The sequence below is a fragment of the Protopterus annectens genome, chromosome 7.part1 (genome assembly GCF_019279795.1).
Source record: "Protopterus annectens isolate FY-2018-M chromosome 7.part1, PAN1.0, whole genome shotgun sequence".
Taxonomy (NCBI): Eukaryota; Metazoa; Chordata; order Ceratodontiformes; family Protopteridae; genus Protopterus; species Protopterus annectens.
The window spans coordinates 161806925-161828762 of NC_056740.1; positions in this window are offsets into that span (position 1 = coordinate 161806925).

Below are 21838 nucleotides of genomic sequence, written 5' to 3' on the forward strand. Positions count from 1 at the left end.
GCATATCTACAAAAGTGGGAGAGAGGTGGACAACATGGGCCCACATAAAAGAGGAAATGGAAGCAAAGCTATGTAGGGAAATGTTTAAAGCAGGACAACAATATGTAAGGGGACACATTGCATATAGGGTGGTGTTGAAGTAAACCCAAACTACACTGAAGTAAATGGTCAATGTATGTCACATAAGCAGACTGCATTGCAGACATCAACAAAAATTACCATGTATAAATCACACACAGTACTGCGCAATCATATAACAGCAACAGACATAGATAAACAAGCTAAGAACCGATGTCACACACTGTCATGCCACTGTAAAACAACATGCAGAATAAACACACTAGGTTAGATATCACTGACCTTGTTTATGACTGAACAAAGGACAGTCCTGTAAACAACATTACAGAATATTAACATGAAGGCAATGAATGCTCACAGTCCCAAGGTATAATGGTGTTCCTCTATTGATTGGATTATGTGTAGAGGTATGTACATAAATCAGTGCATATGTACACCATTTGACAAAATGCGCAAATTTATGTGAATAAGGAATGTATGTGGAAATGTAACATAGGTCAAAGAAGGCAGGCAGTAATGTCAATGAATAATTATCATTACCACAGTGTATACATGAACAGTACATTGGGGTTCTATGCATTCAGTAAAGTAGAACTACCCATATGTAGCAGATACATTTCTATGATATAACATGGCACCATCATTCCCAATACATGCCACGCACAAAGCCAGTATGCCAATTTGACAGCACAAGTGTCATCTAAAACACAGAAGCAAGGACATGTCCTTCTGTTGTACAGACATGACACGTGAAGCCACAAATCATGTCCATACCATTGTAGTATATGTGGAATATGGACAACATGTTGTTTCCAAGTTGCTGTCAATCCCACACATGTATACAGTGGAACTCCTGTAGTAGTAGCAGCATGTTAATTGCTTAAACGGATAGGTAGTTAAATGTGGTAATGTGTGTCATGCACCCATAATGCTAAATGTCACAAGACATCTGCAGTGTACATTTGTCCATGTATCACATAAGCATGGCAGGAAAATCCTATGCATGCACAAGGGTGCCTATACAATCCAATCACCATGGTGGCATCATTACACAAGTGGATCACGCAGACAATACTTATTGTCCTTAGGGCCCACTCTGATGGGGATGAACATCACAAATGATCTCTGGGCTATTTCCTTGAATGAGTCCTGTGTAGCCCTTGCCATATCCTAGAAAAAATTCCCCATCATGTCCCTCATCTGTACCAAAAAGACATCAGTCTTCACCTCCCATATCTGTTCCCAATGATCATCTTGTTTTAGTGTTTGGTGGCATCTCCTCTGGGGTGAAACAGGGATGAGGCCATGTGCAGGTCAAGTTTTCTCATTGCCATCATAGTCTCTGTCATGGTCGTCATCATCATAGGAGGACTTGAGCAGTGGTCTGGCATGCACTCATCTCCGACATCTGATGGGTGAGCATCCAAGGGTCCCATGCTCTGTCAAAGTGAATTACAAGACAAGAAAGAATGTACATATGCATACCTGCTACTGTATGACCACATAAGACACCCACTGTGTCTCAATGCACAGGCAGAAAACAGTGAGTATGAACCTTTACAAAACATATGGCCATAGTGAGGTGCATCACCATACGTGATGTAGATCATTAATAAAAGCCATAACAATGTAAACCACATGCATATCAGACCACACATTCCTATGAAAATCATAGCTGATATTAAACAAAATTGATGTGCACATCTGAAATCTAAGAGACATTAAGTGCTATCCCGTCTAAATGTCATGTCTGCATATGAGATAAAGATATATCATCATACATTGCAGGTGTCATTAAAACCACATTCTCAAATTAAATGGCCTAAAATGATTATGTAGAAGTATAATAAAAATAATTGCTGCTAGCAGATGGATTGTCATGCACACAACATCTTACAAATGTCCTGCTATCTATACTTATGGATGTATTCAATTCAGGCCCATCAGGACCACAGTAGTCATCACAGGATGTGAGTAGCTTCCTCCAGGCCATGCCATGGCATGCATAACACAGCTTACCAGTGGGAATCCTGACATTACCTGAACACTTGTTTATCAGCCATCATTATGGATGAGAAGCATGCACACAGCCAGCACACTTACATATCCTGACATTTGAAGAGAAGCATGACATGACAATGTGTCATGCAACACTCACATGAGTCTACCTTGCAAAATAGCACTATCAGAATGACAACATAACACAAGCACTGTGAAATGTAGTGTTTAATACTTGTGAAGTATGCCTCATTACCTTGGCCATTAGATTGTCTTAGAGAATATCACTATTACCTTGTTTCCTGTCTTGTATGTGTGCCTTGCACATTTATGTTAGTGTGTGAATGTCAAGTGGAACCCAGGTGTTTGTGCATGTAATGAATCATATGAACAGCCACCAATCAAAATATTGGTATAATGAAGATATTGTGAGATGGGAAATATAAAAGCCATATGCAAAAGAGCTGAGCAAGGTAACATGCTCATTGACTGATCCAACATCAAATTTTTGGAATGCAAAACAACACACTAGAAATAATGTACAGTCATAAACACAGTGACAGCCTGTGACATATGAAAACATACTGCCTGTCTGCAAATGTATCAGTGCCCTAAATACATTTATCAGCAGTCACTATATATGAAAATGCAAAATGCAAACAGCATGACATTGATTGCATTACAGACCGTTTAAAATGTTGAACAGGAGTGCCTATGTGCATAACTATCTCTAAACACAGGATACAAGTGTGCTGTAGGCAGATGCAAAACCCATGTTGAACTGTAGGGCATGACAGACATAACCCACAAACAACGCTGTGAACACACTGACACCGCAGACACCTATTTTGTATGTGAATAGGCAGGCTATGCATAACAGATTGGTTACTGAGAGCTACACCCACACATACAAGTGTGCCAACACACTATTAATTTATATGTGAAACATCACAATCAAAAGCACTGTGACAGTTGCACATAAATAACTGTCATTTAGTGTTGTGACGTACAATCCAAAACATTATCATCAGCAAGCATGGTGTACTGTTAACTCATATGTAAACATGTTTTTATTTAATTTATAGTGGTTGGCGTAATGGTTAAGGTGTTTAGCTTACAGACAAAAGGTGCATAGTTTGATCCCCACATGGGGTAACTGGCTAGGCTTAAAATGGCTCCCAAGGGCAGTTAGCCTAGTAGTAATCTAATCACAGGGATTGCATGAGTATTGCACTTACTTTACAGATGCATGATGGGTATTCCTGCATTAGAAATAATATGCATGGTAATGCAAAAAAAAATCCTCTAACAATGATTAGATCTACTTTAATTGCAAAATCTTACAAAGTAATCAACATAATTCTCTACCTGCATGGCAGATGCACAGGCCCGATGTGCTCTTCATCACCTGCAAAAAGTACAATGCATATTTGAATGACGTAGGTATAAAATAATGTTGATATATGTTGCTCAGCTCATGTTCTCTAATGTTTAAATTGATCAACATTATAGAATCTCCATGCACAGTTTTGATTGTTTCACACACAGTCCTGTACACATTGCAAGAAAACTGAACACAGATCAGAGGCCCTGAGATTCGAACTTGCATCACTCATCTATGTTAACACTTTAACCTTGACATTTACCTGGCTAGCTAATCCATCTTGTCTAAGATTGCATGGAAGAAATGCAGTTAAACAATCATAAGTGTGAATGTGCAGGGATGGGATAGTAATATGGATCACGGCTTAAATTTTACAAGAAGTACATAATGGTGTGCGTTTATGAAACTAAAACTGCAAGCATGAATGCATGTCAGCACAGTGGACACAACAAAAAAACACAACTATAAGATTTCATACCTCAGACAGTGGAACTCTTGTTATGTAACACACAGATGCTCTGGACAGACAACTGCAAATTCCTTTTCATCACATACACAGAAATATACTTTAGGTGGGAGGACATAAAATATATACATATATTTTGTTGTTAAATTACAATTTGTATGTCAAAATTATCCCCAATATCAGGGGATGTCCCTGTTCTACAGTCAAAATGTATATCTGACCATCTTACTCCCTCCATATATAAGCATGAGAAGGGTTGTGAATTTGAATTATTAAACAATGACACACTTATGCATTAAATTAAATTTACCAGTGTTATCATATTGCACACTCTTTTTGCAGAATGATCCCAGTATCTTCAAAGATTTACACATGAAACTGTAGTAAAAGACCCGCTATTGGCAGAAAATTATGGATAATGGAGAAATTCATAGAAATCTGACAAATAAGTGCTATAGTCATAAGCATCTGCAAAATACCAGTTAATATCAATAAGAAAGTTTCAAAACTTTTACAGAGATAGAACAATCAAAATTTAATGAGAGCTCTCCACTACATGGATTTGAACCCACACTTAGTCACAACATATATTGGCCTCTGTGTGTGTGTGTGTGTGTGTGTGTGTGTGTGTGTGTGTGTGTGTGTGTGTGTGTGTGTGTGTGTGTGTGTTCCTGTGGATAATGGATGAATACGGAAACATCCAACACATAAACACTATAGGTCCTCATAAGCCCTCATGCTCCACAAAATTGCCAGATAGCATCACGTTTTAGAACATAGAAGATATGTGTAAAAAATTGGACATGCAGTGGTCTTGTGTTAAATAAACATGATTTTAAAAATACTGCGCACTTCGTAAAGCAGATTGGAGTAATGGATGTTTGTATGAGTTATTATTCAAACAAACACAAGTAGATTGGGTAATACTCTTGAAGTTTTCCTGGTAATGGAGAAATGGACAGTCATTAGTGGTTGAGGCGCTATAGGAGTTAGTGATACATGACCACACTGGATGTGTGAAATTATGTCCTTATATATTGGAAAAAAGAAAAATCTAAAATGTTTATTTCTATGTACATGATAAATGATATTGAACTAATAAACCCCCATGGGAATCTAACACATAATTACAAGGAGAACAGTCATCTTGCCTTCTCAATTATCCAGATGAGCTAATTGTCAGAACAGGTAATTAATGGATTTAAAAGGCATACAGCTGACATATGGGATGCAACTATATCTCTGATTTCCTTAGGAAAGTACAGGTATACATAGGATTATAACACTTACTGTAGGCATCCACTTGTTCTCTCCCATCCAACAAAGATCCTCAGTGTCCCTCCAGTGCAGGTCATTGTAGCAGTGGCATACCTGCAGTACAGTCCTGTAGATTCTCATACAATGTTGATGCACCCTTGCAATCCAGTTCCATATATTGATCATTGCAAAGTTCCGTCGTCTGGCTCTCATGTGATGTTCCACTCTAGCATAGATGGTCAGCATCTGGGTGGTCTCCTTTTCGGACCATCTGGGTGCCCAAACATGTTGAAGCCTCCTGGAAGTATCCATCTCGGTGATAATGCAGATAAATTAGATAGATCAAAATTCAATAAATTGCTCAATGAAGTCCCACTCAGTTCGCGGGTATCAATGGTCTGATCTTTTTATGTATCAAAATCACAATTAAAAAAAAAAATCACAATTTAAAAGTGGCATTTATGGCATTGTATCAGATCACTGGAAGATAATGGGCACATGCTACATATGGTCTCAGTTAATGATACCTATTGGGTATTTGCATTGAGTAACTTCCCTTTACACCGAGCTATTGGTTAATGCAACAAATTTCGGGAACTTATGCAGACATGAGCAAATGGAATTCCAAAACCTTGAATTTTAATGAAAATCATTAATTATGTATGGTGCAAATGGGACTTAAAAGCTGTGTGCACATAGCTGATCCTATTTTTAGGTGTACTTGACTTATAGGTAGCTGCAATGGTAATTTTGCACTTGCTAGCATTGCTGTAGTGGGATATTTTTGTCTCCTTATAGACATATGTTATCATTACTCCTTAGAAATGTATGTGTATCTGCCCAGACTGATGTAGTTGGCGGAAATTGCGTGCAATATAAAAACTGGATATGGTGTGCTAGAGGGGTGTAGGAATGACCTGTATGCATACGAGTGGGTACATCTGCATCACTAGCAAGCACTCCTTCCCCATATGCTGTTGTACAGAAAAATGTAACCAGCAACAGTGAACAGTACATAAGGATATGCAAGCAGATTTTCTGTATGTATTACTAGTGACTCGGTACAGTCTATGGTATATGTACAGAAAGCTAAGGATTCTGACATTATCCATATGTTGCTATGTAATATGCATTCGTATTGCTGTTATGTATATTTATTCACTGATAGTTCTTAAAACATGTACTAGAACTATTGCCAAAATAAAACTAGATCCACATTTATGTCCATTTAGCATGTACTGTGTGTGGTATGCCTATGGATATAAAGGTTTTACTATACTTTCCATAAGTTGTTCAACTGATAATTTTCAGATACTCTGTGCTAATGAGAATAGAATTAACTGGTCATTATTGATTGTGTTGGTGATATTAGCTCACCATGTATAACAGTTCCTGTTAATACATTTTTTTACACAGGTTGTCTGTTTAGACTCTCATTGGATTACATCAACAGGATATGTGTGATAGCCATCAAACATTTTTGTTTAACATAAAGACTGTGTGTAGTATGTTAATATAAACTGCATGCAGAGTGTGTGGATTATGTTGCATAATGCTGATGTGTTTGGACCTCCACTACTGTAATGGGTTCAAATCCCACAGACAAACTTGAACTTTGGAAGCAATCTCAGGAATGTTAGTCATTGACAAGGTCTTGTGTCAGCCAAACCATTACGGTGCAATAGAAATTTGGATGGTGCAGTGGTGTTGTCGCCTTACAAGAATAGGTTCTCCAGTTCAATTCTCAGCTGGGGTCCCTCCTGTGTGGAGTCTGCATGGTTTCCTCCCACATTACAAAGACATGTGTCTGGAGTATTTCTCCCCAGGCCTCTGCTGAAAAGGGTTTATATTACGCTGTCGAAAAGTCAAACTCTCAACAGTGTAATAATCGACACAAAAATGTTGAAACCATCAAACACACATAAAAAAAGCCAACACAACACAAATTGCTCTATGCATGGGGGTACACCCCCCTGTACCCCACCCCACTACTTAAATATACCAACTCCGAGATCGCACTACATTGCAGTAAATGGAAATCTCCCCTTACGGAGATTTCCATTTACACGTGTGATGACTTTCACTTTCGACATTATGGTGCCGACAATATCAGCTTCAATATTGTCGGCCTTTGACAGGATGAAATAGACCACTGAAAATTGGCTTCATTCCAAGTTAGACTTTCCCAGTTAACAAATGTTAAATAAAAGAAAGAAAGAAAATTATGAGATGCTTACTCATAGTTATCTGTTTAAAATGTCAATCAAGTGCAATGTTTATCTGTTAGCTACTCTAACATATCAGAAAATAAGTATGCAATAAATAAATGTGCAATAATTAATCACTCAGATGCTGAAAACTGTATGCATAGTAATTTATGGTAGTATGTAGTAAAATAACAATCTAACTTGAGACCTCAACCTCATTACCACAATCAACAGAACATGCTGGAGGGAGAGGTTCATAACCCAGAGACTGCCCATGCTATGGAATAGATTTCCCATTCATGTCAAGTAGAGCACCTCACTGGCCCTCTTCAAGAGAAATCTTGATAAGTGGATGGGAAATAGAAAATTCATGCTGGGGATCACTCCAGTGGCTCTACTCAACAGGGGCACTAGGAACTAAGGTTGGGTGGCACAATGTCAGGGTAATCCTATGGGCTAGGCTTGTAAAGGTTCCAGGGCCATTAGCCTAGTACACACCTATGAACCTATGAACTTAAAGTTAATGTTATGTTTGTTGCATGTGCAATATGTAATTTGTATGTGTGTAATTGTCATTCAATACTGAGCCTGATGCATGCAATTTTGTTTAGGTAACCCTTGTGTAGTCCAAATGACAATAAAGTTCACTTTGACTTTGACAATTTCTATAGATAGGACAAGTTATGTTGCTGTTCAAAGTCTTACATATTCAGGCATTGTTTTCATATCACATAAGGTTTTATATGTCACAGTCTTATATGGGACAGGGCCTGTTTCCTAGATTTGACATTGCACAGGACTTCAGATGGGGTACATTGGCATAGGCTGTCACCATAATCATCTCCATATGTGGACCTCCACTCTGATGTAAACATGTGCATATAATTGCCTTTCAGATGGCAAACAGACCTAGGGGTGACATTTTTCACCACAGGAAAATTAAATTATAATAGATGCTCTGCAGCAACATGGATGGAGACTCCTTGGATGGGAAGGAAATATATTACAGAGGAATGAAGTGTGGACTGACCTCACCAACATGATTAATGCTGTGGGAGGTCACAATAGATCCTTTGAGGCCTGTCACTGATACTGCTCTGACATGATCCTTCAGGCAACCAACTAAGTACGCCAATATGAGAGGTCAAGGGATACCACTAGTGGTGCCTACCACTGACACCCCGTGCTGAGATTGCACATGTTCTCACATCACTACATACAGTGAGTGGAGGCCACTGCATATCGGTTGTGGGAATGGAGGTGTTCCAGGCTGCACACGTATGTGTTACTTTGCATAACATTGATGTATGTAGAGTAACTTATTACATACTGCTGTTGCATGCATATTCATGTATGTTTATTTTTGTGTTGCAGCAGCAGACTTGCTTCATGCACATGGGTCCATACAGGGTGTGGCTGATGGCCGATGTAAGTGTAATTGACCTATTGCCATACAATTTCAGTACATACATAACACTACAGCCCACATGTTTAATGTTGTATGCATTCATTTGCACAGGTCCATCCACTTCTGCACAACAGCAGGACATGACAGGAGAGTGTCATCATATAATGCTACTGTGAACATTAACTGCTATTGTCTCTGCCTCTCATGTGCCAGTGGTGTTTACTGTCATATTGATATTTCCCCGACATTGTAAACTACAGGTACATCTTCTGGGAGCACGAGCTGTGCAGGTGCACCTACCGACAGACTGGTTTTGTTTCCCCACCTTGTTCATAGGCTGCAGCACTGTGTGGCACAACTGTGTTGTCTGAAATTAATGTAATTGTTTTTCTACACAAGGAAATTTGGCCAAAATGTGCATTGTATGTCACGGGAGTATCACCATGACCTGTCAGTGTATTGTATATGTCATCATGCAGCTATGCTGCTTGTCTGTATTTTCCCACTGTAGGATCTGCATTACAATTGAGAACTTTACCAGATTAGGAGGGTGTCAGTGGTATGCTATTACTGTTGTTTCATACATATCATTGCTGTTATACATGTTGTTGTCCTCCATTAATAATGTGTCCTTCTATCCCTGCATAAGACAGCCACCATCATCATCTCAGGCATGAGCAACTGATAATGTGCATGTATTACCTACAGTGAGTTTTGCCTCATTTGGAATGGTACATTCTAGCAAGTGTGTAATTAATAATGTTGTGTTTATGCCTTTCTTTCCCTACAACTGTTGCATTTCATCCCTCACCTCTTATGCCAGTTTCCCATGAGGACATGCCAAGTGTGTAACATGCTTGTATTTCTCACACATTATGTATGTTGTATATGTAACATACCTATAGTTTCTGTGCCCATTCCTGGACAAGATTTCCTGGTAAGTCATTTTTATCTGTAACATTGTAGTGATATATATGTGGCATATGTCAGTAATGATATCCAGCATGTGATATAATATTTCCTGGACTGTTTCATCTGTCTCTTCTGTTAGCATGCACACTGCTTTCAGTCTCCATTAGTCTATCTACAAATCCTAATGTATGATCTGATGTGCCATAGTATGGAAGCTTGGCCCCTGGCATATAGGACACAGATGTGGTGATACAGTCCAGCCCAAATAATGACAGTCATGTGGATGAAGCTGTGGACTCAGATGTGGAAGAAAACTTGTGCAGCCATTCTGACAATGGGATACATCAGATGTTGGACAGGATGAGGCTTGTGGCCTACAGCCCCATGCTGAGTCTGATAGTCATGTTGAAAATTCCTCACAATGCCGAATACTGCCCAGTGCACTAGACATAGACATATGACTGGTGTGCATGGGCACATGTTAGTTGGTATCTGCAGATCAACCTTTGCCCTTCGGGCATCAATGTCTATGTTATAACATACATCAAAGACATCAATGCTGCAACGTGCCAACACATTTGCTGCTGGCAATCCACTGTGGGCCCGGCAGCATTCCTCTCAGCTGTCCATAATTTTGCAAAATGTTCAGATTTTTGCCTCATATTTTTGGTCTGTTCCTCATGAAATTTTTGTTTTTTTGGCAAATCATTTAGAACTGAAGTCACTAAACAATGACAGACATATGAATTTCAGACTTCATATCAATCAGAAAAATGCATGCTAACACAATACCTGCTCTTCTAGCAACTTTCTAAGTTTATCAGAGCAATATTTAAATTCTGCTGCTATGTTTGGGCCTTTGTCCCCCTATTATATTTGGCTTGCCCAGATTTCTTTCACCAAGAGGTTGAGAGGTATGCTTGGCTGTCATGACCAGACAGTCAACTTGCACCCACGCTCCTTCCCACAGTGTGACTCCACATGCTAGTGTCACCCCGTCAGTGTCCTCTGTGGAGCAACCTGGTCTGAGTGTTTCCATACATGGTTGGGACAGCAAGGACCATGGTGTGAGCCATCAACATGGCTGCCCAAGGCTGTGTTAGAGTAGGACTGACAGTTGATCCACTATATCCTCTAGTGTCAGTCTCACCCCGTGGTGATGATGGTTACTGTGCAGCTGAATGATGATGTTATCTGTCTGTAGTTGTTGTGAAGCCTGATGCCATGAGAGTCTGACATTTTTCCTAAACATAGGTGACATTATTTTGTACATTAACCTATGTTCATACTTTACATCTATATATGTTGCTTGTGATATAGACAACAGTTCTGAAGTATGTCCTGATTTTGTTTCCTGTTTACATTTTTTGATAGTGGACAAAGACAAATGGGTTTCACAGCGGTATGTCCATTGTTGTCTGCCATACACACAGACATCACTATGAATCTGTATGTATACCTGTGTCACTTGTGGCCTGAGTTGATGGTTTATGTCATGATAGATTTGTATATGTTCATACTGTTATATGTTAGAATTATGTTGCCATATCTGATGCTCAGTGTTTACATCTCCTGAGTAATTGCCATTATATGCAATCTGTGCTGCTATGGTGGGGCAACACCTGAACATCAGTGTTTAATATGTGTACTTCTGTACATGTGGCTTGTCATGACTCAAAGGCATGTGTCAGATGCTACTGTATCACCTGTGCCTGGACTTGTGGTTGCACCCTCCATCACCTATGTCTGTTTATTCTGCTCGCTGTGTTTTCCTGCTCCTTCTCTGATAGCTGTGGAATGTCATCTTTAGGCATCTGGGGTTCTTGGGGTAGTTCACCCACACCTGTAGCACATACCTCTCAGTCTGGAAACATCAAAAATCTGGACAAAGGTTCATGAAAAATAGGTACAAATCGGTACGCTGGTTAACATAAAAGTTGCTTACATAATTATGTAACCCCACCCACTCCAATGGAATTATGGGATACCAACTTTCAAACGCAAACTGAACAGACAACCAAAATATGGCCCCAGCCCAGAGTCCCCCTGCAGTCATTCCAATGTCCCATTACTTAGCTATTTCGTCCCATTCACCTTAAACATTCTAATGTGCATAGTGGTTTACTTCTACAATGATTATTTGGATTTTATTTTACATTTTATAGCACAAACATTAATAGAAATCTGCTAAACAAAGCAGCAATACAGTCTCACAATGAAAATAGACTTAGCACTAAAACTTCTCTGCCCTTGAAACTCACATTCATTGAAGCAGCATTGAAACCCACATCCAAAGAAAATGCATCTGGCCAGTGGCAGATAAAGATTACCTTTGGGCTGTTTTCAAATCATAGGCCCCTTGCACATGAAACATACATGCGTTCTTGGATACACCATCCTAACTGTATTAAATTATATTCTTTGTATAATACAGCACACTTGTTAGAGCGCATTTTAAATTTATTGTTTTGAACATTATTCCAGCATGCAATGAAACAAAATGCATGAACCAATAATGACAAAACTGCTCAATTCAGAATTCTGCTAGCAAACAACTTTATATTTCGGTACTTTCATCTACAACTAAAGTGCCTGTTGCCCTTGAAGAATAAATTGCCTGTGTTACATTAAAAAATGATAAGCTAGTAATATTTCAATAGGGAATGGATAGCAAACTGAAAACACATTCATAGTTACTAGGTATCTCTGCCAAAGGAGGACATTCTCAGGACTGCAGCATCTAATCCCTTTAAAAGTACAACACAGTACAGTATCAGCAATCCATCTACATCCTGTGGGAGTAAAACCCACAACCTTCTGCAGCAAAACAAGAATACTACCTGTTGTGCTACTAACAATGCAAGCAGACTTTGCATAAGCAGCACCAATATTCTCTTAACAGAAGAACTGTGCAGCACAAGAAATCAGGAAAAAGCCAACATTTATTGGGGGGGGGGGCAAAGGCCCAAAACCGGGGACCCATTTTAAACATTGCTTCTATAATCTTAGAAAGTTGCTAGAATAAAATGTTGTGTTACCATGTGTTTCCTGAAAAATAGGAAGACTGAAACTTAAATGACTATCTTTATTTAGTAAACTCAGTTCTCACTGATTTGCCAGAAAACCATACATTTTATTTTATTTTTATTTAACATTTGTTTACTGGGAAAGTCCAACTTGGAATGAAGCCAATTTTCAGCAGAGGTCCAGGGAGAAACACTCCAGATATATGTCTTTGCATCATGGGAGGAGACCAGAGAGCACCCACATAAAATGCACACAAACGCAGGGAGGACATGCAGACTCCACACAGAAGGCACTTCAGCAGAGAATCAAACCAGAGAACCTCTTGCTGTGAGGCAACAACACTACCACTGCACCATCCAAATTGTAAGACAAACAGACCAAACGTATGATCCAAACATTCCAGACATTTTGTGAACATTTATAAAGTTGATACCTATAACTTCTCCTTCAAATCAGAAATGGGGGTATGGGTAGAGAACTCAGGCTCTTGCTCCTTGTACCTAAGGTACAGGGTTTGAGCCTGAGTAACCTTAAGTAACCAGTATATCTACTTGGGGCATCACACATACACACACACACACACACACACACACACACACACACACACACACACACACACACACACACACACACACACACACACACACACACACACTTCACCAGCCAGCAACTGAATTACAGCTTGCACCAGCAAGCAACTAAATTACAATTTGCACTAGCCAGCAACTGAATTACAACTTGCAGCAGACAGCAACTGAATTACAACTTGCACCAGCCAGCTATTGAATTGAATTACAACTTGAACCAGCAATTGAAATGAATGCACCAGCAATGACAGATATTGAAACACACACATCAAACAACTTGCAATGGCAGAAATTGAACTGAATGAAGCAACGGCAGATAAAACAATTGAATTGAATGCACCAGCATTGAATCCAAACAACTTGCACCAGCAAATAATTGAACTGAATGCACCAGCAATGGAATGGCAACTGAATTGACTGCACCAGCAATGGAACAGCAGATAAACAATTGAATTGAATGTACTAGCAATGGCAGATAACCTCACATAATAAAACAACTTGCACCAACAAATAATTGAATTTAATGCACCAGCAATGGAACGGCAATTGAATTGACTACACCAGCAATGGGATGGCATATAAACAATTGAACTGAATGTACCAGCAACAGCAGATAAACAACTCACATGATAATTGAACTGAATGCACCAGCAATGGGTGAATGGAATCCAGCAACGGCAGATAAACAACTTGCTTGCCAGCAGCACATTGAATGAAACAGTAACAGGTCCATTTTGCACAGCCAGCAACACACTTAGACTGCAGCCTAAATATTGAATGTGGTGATGTAGCACTAGCACAATAAACACCCTGCATGGCCAGCAAACTAAATAAATATACATAGCACCTCACATGCTGTGAACATTAAAAATACAGCAGCAATGGTCATGGCCAGCAAATGTAGCCAACTCAGGCAAACTAAAAGCAAGGCAAGCATAACTAAATAAACTAAATACATGTAGCATATGATAATGCAGGCACAGCAACTGCCGTGAACAACGCCATATAGATATAGCCAGCCAACTCACACAAACTAAAAGCCAGAAATGCATAATTAAATACATGTAGCACAATAATACAGCAACTGTCGTGACCCGAGAACAACACCAGACAGTTAAGCAATGTAATGGTTGAATAATCAGAGCTGGCATGGTTGAATACACCAGACAGATAAAAGTTATAATGACATGCAAATTGTTTTTTCCTCTTACATGTTATGCTGTCTGCCATCCCTATTTCCCTCAGTCCAACAGGCAGTAGCTGATGTCATCATGCAGGCCCTTATAGGCTGGTGGTGTGTGACGTGGTGACATCAGCCAAAAATTTAAAGCGGTAAATCCCCCCCCTCCAAAAAAAAAGACTGGGGAAATTCGGAAATTAAGGGGACCACTCGGGAATTTGTGGCACCCCAATATTTTGCCCTCAAAACTGGCAAATACCGAGGAATTCAGTATGGTTGAGCGGTATGCTGTAGCAGGAAAACCACCATGTGTTGTTGTTAGCATACTGTTTTGCATGGCTTACACTGTAATTATCTGTGCTACCTTTTCGGGTGTGTATTGCATTGCACCCCCAGATGTGTCTAGACATCTGAACCTGGTTTTCAGTACACTAAAGACATGGTCTATGGTATTTTGTGTCATTGCGTGAGCTCGAGTGGATAACCACAGTCACATGCTGTGGACAGTGGAAACACATATATTGTTATTATGAATAATGTTGACAGGGATGTCTTTAACTTACATCCTAGCTGTGTCCCTGTACTTACCCAGTAGTAGTCCCTTAGGTATTTCACCTTGCTGGAATGCAGCCCCCAGACAACTTTCCCTCCATACTGCAGCATCATGAACACTCCCATGGTGTGATGCAATTATGTTTGTTATGCTGCCATCTGCTGCACACACCACCTGGCAGTTCAGGGATGGCCATCTCTTTCTATTGATGTAGCTTTCTGCTTCTGGATGCATGGGAGTCCTATTAAGGATATAGGTGCAGTTTATTGCACCAAGTATATGAAGAAAGTTTGATATGTTATAGAAATGGTGCATGACAGTTCACCACTCCGTGAGAGTAGATGGAAAGTGTATGTGTTCATCTACCTTGGTGCACATTGATGCCAGGAATTGTGCCAGTATATAACTGTCTGTCAGCTGTCTGTGACACTCCTACAGCATCCCACATATGTCACTGGAATGTCCCAGATGCCAGTACACCTAGGCTTAGACACACTTTTATTTTGAGAGAGATAGGATTGCCTCACAATGTCCACACAGATGTGTGGGGCACACATGTTACACACAGCTTGTACCAGCTGTCTGTGTAGGTGATACTTATCAATGATTTCTTGATCTGACAGTTGGCTTAGTTGCAGTCTGGCTCTCTGTCTAGCTGGCTGCCTTCTAAGATGCACAGCCAGATCCTCCTCCATAGCTTGCAGTACTGCAACCTGTTGCAGTTTATTCATTGCATGTAGCATATTTTTTATTTTTTGATCAGTATTGTTATGGATTCTGTAGGATTCTGTTGGAATAGCTTCCTTTCTTTGCTTTGCGCTATGACATTCACAGATGATATTGACAACAGAGTCAGCATTGCACTTTGTCACATTTAAGTTGTGATGGACCCACAAAATATGTTTTGGAATCTGACAGAATTCAGTGCAATCCATAATTATCCTACACTGAATAAATAAGTAGTCAGACTGCTTTGGATGTACTCTCTGAAATCTTGCCCGCAGCTAGAGCTCTGACATCTTTCTTCAGTGCTCTGTGTGTCTGTGACTTGCTTTTGGAATCAGGCCCTTGGGAATTTTCTTATTAAGAAAAAAGTCATTATTGCATTTTATCAAAGTACCTTCCCAGTGTTGGATAAATACTATTGTATTTAGGGTCGTTATCATTTTGTACCATATTTTCTAGTGCCACATAGTTTTCCTGATATTCAGGTAAATCATGTACTTGGTACAATAACTGCAATCATACTGGTATCTGGGACATTCCAATGGCATAATATTCAGAGATACAGCATCTGAATATTAGCATTCCAGCTTTTTCATAAATGCTGCACTGGAAAGAATGTTTCTCTGTCTGTCTGTCTCTCTCTCTCTCTCTTTTTTTTCTTCACGCTGCATAGCTCTCTTCACAACTGCTGTGATAACAATTAGGGTATAGTGTGACCTGTCATCAGGTAGAACCTCTCTTTTTTCACTGAGGGAAACCTCACATCTAAAAGGCTATACACGCATCTATCATCTGATGGGTAGACCAGCTATACAGGGTATCTTACTTTTGACTGGCTGAGGTTTTACTGCATACCCTGATATCTGTAATATACTGGCAAATGAGGTGTGAGTGGGCAGGTAATGGTGCTGTGAGACAGTTGCCCCTAATTATACAGTGACTCACACACCCAATTTGTCTTCACACTATGCATTTTGGCTGCCAACCCTTTCAATGTCTCATGTCTGCACTGGTGTCCATGATCTATGCATTCCCCCAGCACATCCATTACAGCCTCTTCTTGAGATATGCATGCCAGCAGAGCCATATAATTCCTCCCTCAAACCTAAGTCATCTGGCTCACAGCTAGAGCTTTGTCATTGTACGCCACAGAGCCAGTTACACTGAGATGAGTTATGGTAGATGGGAAATACATAGAAGACAATGCTACTTTGAAGAAATACAAGTTGAACAAGTGATTATTTTTATAATACCTCAGCTTTCAGAGAAGCCACTGTTTTAGAATAGGTTTATACCAAGTAAGAAGGGTTTATACTAAGTAAGTATACTTTTAGCAATGGAATAATAGGTTACCTAGCATCACAGGTGAGTTCTCTTCTTCTTTTGGATGTATATCTTGAGTCACTACACTAAATACACAGAGTCACCAGACACTAGTCACAAGGAAACAATTGCATATCTCATCTGCTAAATCTATCCTTAAAACTAAAATGGACCATACTGAAAAACACTCATCATTTGTTAATCCTGATTAGATGCCCTGAGTCTTCTTTTACAACTTTGGATAAGTGTATAGATATTGCAAAGGCCATTAACTATGTCCACTGTTCTTATAATGATACTGATTTTGAAATTGTTCTTGTCAGAATCAGTGACACTGTACTCTCCTCTCTTCACGTGATATAAAGATTTATGGCTGGCTTTGTGGATATCCATACCTAGACTGGTAAATTGTTTGCAGCTAGTAAGGTTTTTCCTGCATTGAGGATGACACAGAAATATACAGTTAAGAGTATAGGTTCATAGGTTCATAGGTATGTACCAGGTTAAGGACCACCAGGACCATTATAAGCCTATCCATGCAATACAACCCAATTGTTACCCTGTGTATCATGGGAGTTTATAAGAAGGGATTGCTGTCTGCCTCTGTCTGTCAGAGACACGGGGCCATACCCAGGGTGAATTTCCAGTTTCCCATCCACTGGTCAAGGTTATGTAATAGTGTAAGGGATGGTCTCTGTTTCACATTGATGGGGAGCTTGTTCCAGAGCATGAGGATGTTGTGTTTGTCACAAGCAAAATTTAAATTCTTGGATATAGTGGTTCTGATGTGCTTCATTTTGCAGATCTGCAAAGGGTCCATTAGAGGTGGATTTCAGGATGCCTTGTATGCTAGGCATAGATTGCCTGTCAATAACCTCTAGTAAACAGAGTATAGAGATGGGATTTAAGGTGATCCATATAGGACAAAGTGCTTAAACCCTGGATTCTCCTGGTAAGGAACGTTTGTGGGCATTCCAACTGTTGCATATGTCTGGTCAGGTACATGCCAAAGGGGTCATTATACATAGTGATGAGTCAGATAAAAGCCTAATAAAGTGGCACTATGAACTCCTTGGACCTGGATGCCATGCCCTTACTAATAGATTGGGTAACATAGGATGATTTTCTTACTACATTGGCGCACGTTGGTCAAAAGCCAGATTACTGTCCACATATGTTCCTAGATCCCTGACTAATGGGCCAGCTCTTATGGGGGTCTTATTGTTGGAGTAATTAGTTTGGGTGGCAGTTTTCCCAAAAGACACTATATTGCATTTCTTGGCATTAAGTTTTAGTCCATGCCTTTGGCTCAAGTCATTTGTCTGTTTTAAACCTTCTTGTGTGATGTTTGTATCATGGGAGGCATCTATGAACTTGGTCAGCCAAAGGCCCTTGACATTAGCTTTCACCTCTGAGAAGTAGATGTCAAATGAGAGTGGTCTCAGCACAGTCCTAAGGCATCCTGGTGGTGACTGGTCTCTTAGTGGAGATGGTATGACCAATCCTGACTTCCTGGGTCCTGTCTCTGAGCCAGCTGGAAATCCATTGAGTTATGTAGGGGTTTATGCCCAGCTTCATGAGTTTGTCAACTATACTAGAGGGGAGGTGCTGTACTGAACACCTAAGCTAGGTCTGGGTAAGTGATAGGAACCATTTTCCCCACTATTGGCTTCAACAACTGGCTCAGATCATGGTGTGAATTCAGGTGGATTCAGTGTCTATACACATGGGATAACAAATGCCCGGCCTTGACTTACTTTACAAGGGATGTGGTGCACCTATTTTCATAAGGGGATAGGCTGCAGAATAAGCAGTAATTGTCCTTCAGTGCATTATTTAGGCAGGACCAAATTAATGGACATCTAAAACTAAACTCTGTAGATGATAATAATGTGAACATGGGACTTGACAACACTTGTAGCCTAAAAAAAAAATACACCACCTACAAAACGACTTTACTTTTGAAGAAACAGGTTATGTGCAAGCACAGCAAAATGGTTTAAACACCAGTTCTGCATTCCAGAAATACTTGGCTACAACCTTTTCTATTTGGTTTGGCCTATTGAGTACAACCCTCTCCTCTTAGCTCCCAACACTCAGACTTGCGAGAGATGCACTTACATATCCAAATTGGAAGCCACGCACTCTCCAGCCAAGACCGGAATATCTGGTCAAGAGGAGAAGGTCAATACTTGCACCACACCACATGGAACACATAGCCCTCCAGAACACACACCAGCAATGTCTTCACATAAAAACACAAACCACACACCCACCTTCATGGAGGCGCTCAATAAAAATCTACCCAAACAGCAGAGACCTCCAAGGCAGAAATGCACTCAACCACCACAACACAACACTAATCATGAGACACATAACTCTCCTAAACAGTGTGCCACTCAACCAAAGCCCCTAAGGCAAAACAGCATGCCCAACACACTAGTCATAAGTGACTCAATAGTGAGGCACACTGATGTCCCACTCACTAGGTTGAATAAGGAGAAAGTAACAGTCAGCTGCCTGTCAGGTGCCAGGATCCACCACATAACACACGCACTCAGGTCCCTCAACAACAGGTACAAATATGACTCTGTCATTGTACATGTGCGTGTGAATGACCTGAGATGTACCTCCCTGGACTGCATGAAAAGAAACATGGAGGAGCTCTCGGATTATGTAGCCCTGAGCAGTATCCTACCATCACCCAGAATGATACCACAGTACAAGCAGAAAATGATTGATTTCAACAACTGGCTACATTTCTGGTGTCATTCTAAGGGGATCCAGTATCTGTCTGCCTGGGATGACATGGCTGACAGGCCTCAATGTTTTGCCAGAGATAGCATGCATCTGTCACCCCTGAGCTTCCGGATACTGGTCAAGGCTCTTGCCACCCCTATACTGCCTTTTTACGGTGGTGTTCCAAAGACCAAATTACCACTGTAAAAGCTTCAAACAAATGGAATCTGAGGGTCATGCTGCTCAAGTTCAATGCTAGAAGTCTAAGTCTCAAAATGCACTCATTCAAAGTACTCCTTAAAATGGAGAAAATTGACATTTGTGCTGTAACAGAGACCTGGTTCAAGGCAGCAGAAAGCACCCCTAAACTACCAGGCTATAACTCATTCCACACCTTCTGGCCCCAGAACTTGGACCAAAGCTCCAGAGGCGGTGGTGTTTCCATATTCATAAAGAATTTGCACACCTCCAAACTGGTAGCCCAACATAATGCATCTGAGATACTTCAGGTGCAGCTAACATTGGGTAAGACAGCAATTCAGGTCACAGCCTGCTATAGGTCCCCAACCATATCCCAAGACTCACACTCCACATTCCTAAGCCCCCTAGGGGGGCTAGAATATTAGGGTCCAACCTAACACTCTCATACTGGGTGACTTCAACTACCCCTCCATTAACTGGGAAAACTACTCGTGTACCAATACACTTGCCCAACATTTCCTGGAATTCATTAATTCCAATGCCCTGGACCAGCTCATTCTTACCCCCACTAGAGGTAGCAACATCCTTGACCTGGTCATTACTAATATGGGTGACTATTGCTTTACACCAATAGTCATTCCCTGGTTAGATCCAACCACAAACTAATTACCTTGGAAATCCACATCCATTCAACCCCCCACCCCCACAAATGTAACCACCATGAAAAACTTCTCCAAAGCTAACTTTGGGCTCCTAAAAACAGAAGTGGCTAACTTCACGGCACCCATGCAAATTGAGAATAGTTGCTTGACTGCAGAATCATACACCAATGCACTGTATAAACACATACACAAATGCATGGATCTCACCATACCCAATAGAACCAAGATGCTCTCCTCCAAAAAAAGGAAGCCAATCTGGTGGTCCCCTGCCATAAACAAACTCGATAACAGAAGGCGGAAACTGATGTGGAGTAAGGTGAAGTCCCAAGACTGGAAAAACTCCCTTATCAGCCTCAACAAAAAGTTGAGATCACTTATCAAATCCTCTAAAGCTACTTATGAAAAGTGAATTGCGACAAATAGTAAAGACAACCACAAGGCCTTCTATAGTTATGTAAAGAATCTCCACGGCAATACCCAGATTTGATCTGAGTTACTGCACAATGGTGCCTCCTATACCGAGCCAACAGATATTGCCAATATACTGGTCAACAGTTTCAGGGCCAGCTTTACCCCTCTCACCCCCCAAAAGACCAATCACAATACCAGTAGATTTCTGGGCACCCAGTATTACTGCTGCACAGGTTAAAACAGTACTGTCCAAAGCCAAGAATACAGCTTCTATGTGACCTAACAATATCCCTGACTATATTCTACATGAACTACAGAGTGAACTGGCACCTCACCTGTGTGCCCTGTTCAGTAACAGCCTCACCTCAGGCTTTGTCCTTACCGAATAGCGCACTGCTACAGTCACCCCTCTCCACAAAGGAGGAGTGGCTAGAGACCCTGGGAACTATTGCCCCATTAGCCTGATGAGTCTGATATGCAAAGCTATAGAATGCATCATCATGGACCTAATAAACAAGGATATAGGGAATCTCCAAACTCTGGATCCTACACAGTTTGGTTTTGTGAAGGGGAGATCATGCCTGCTCAAGTTAGTCGACTTATTTGAGTCAGTCACCAGAGCTGTGGATTAAGGCAAGGTGGTTCATACAGCCTACCATGATCTGGCCATGGCCTTTGATACCATTCCCCACTCTGGAATCATAGAAAAACTCACTAAG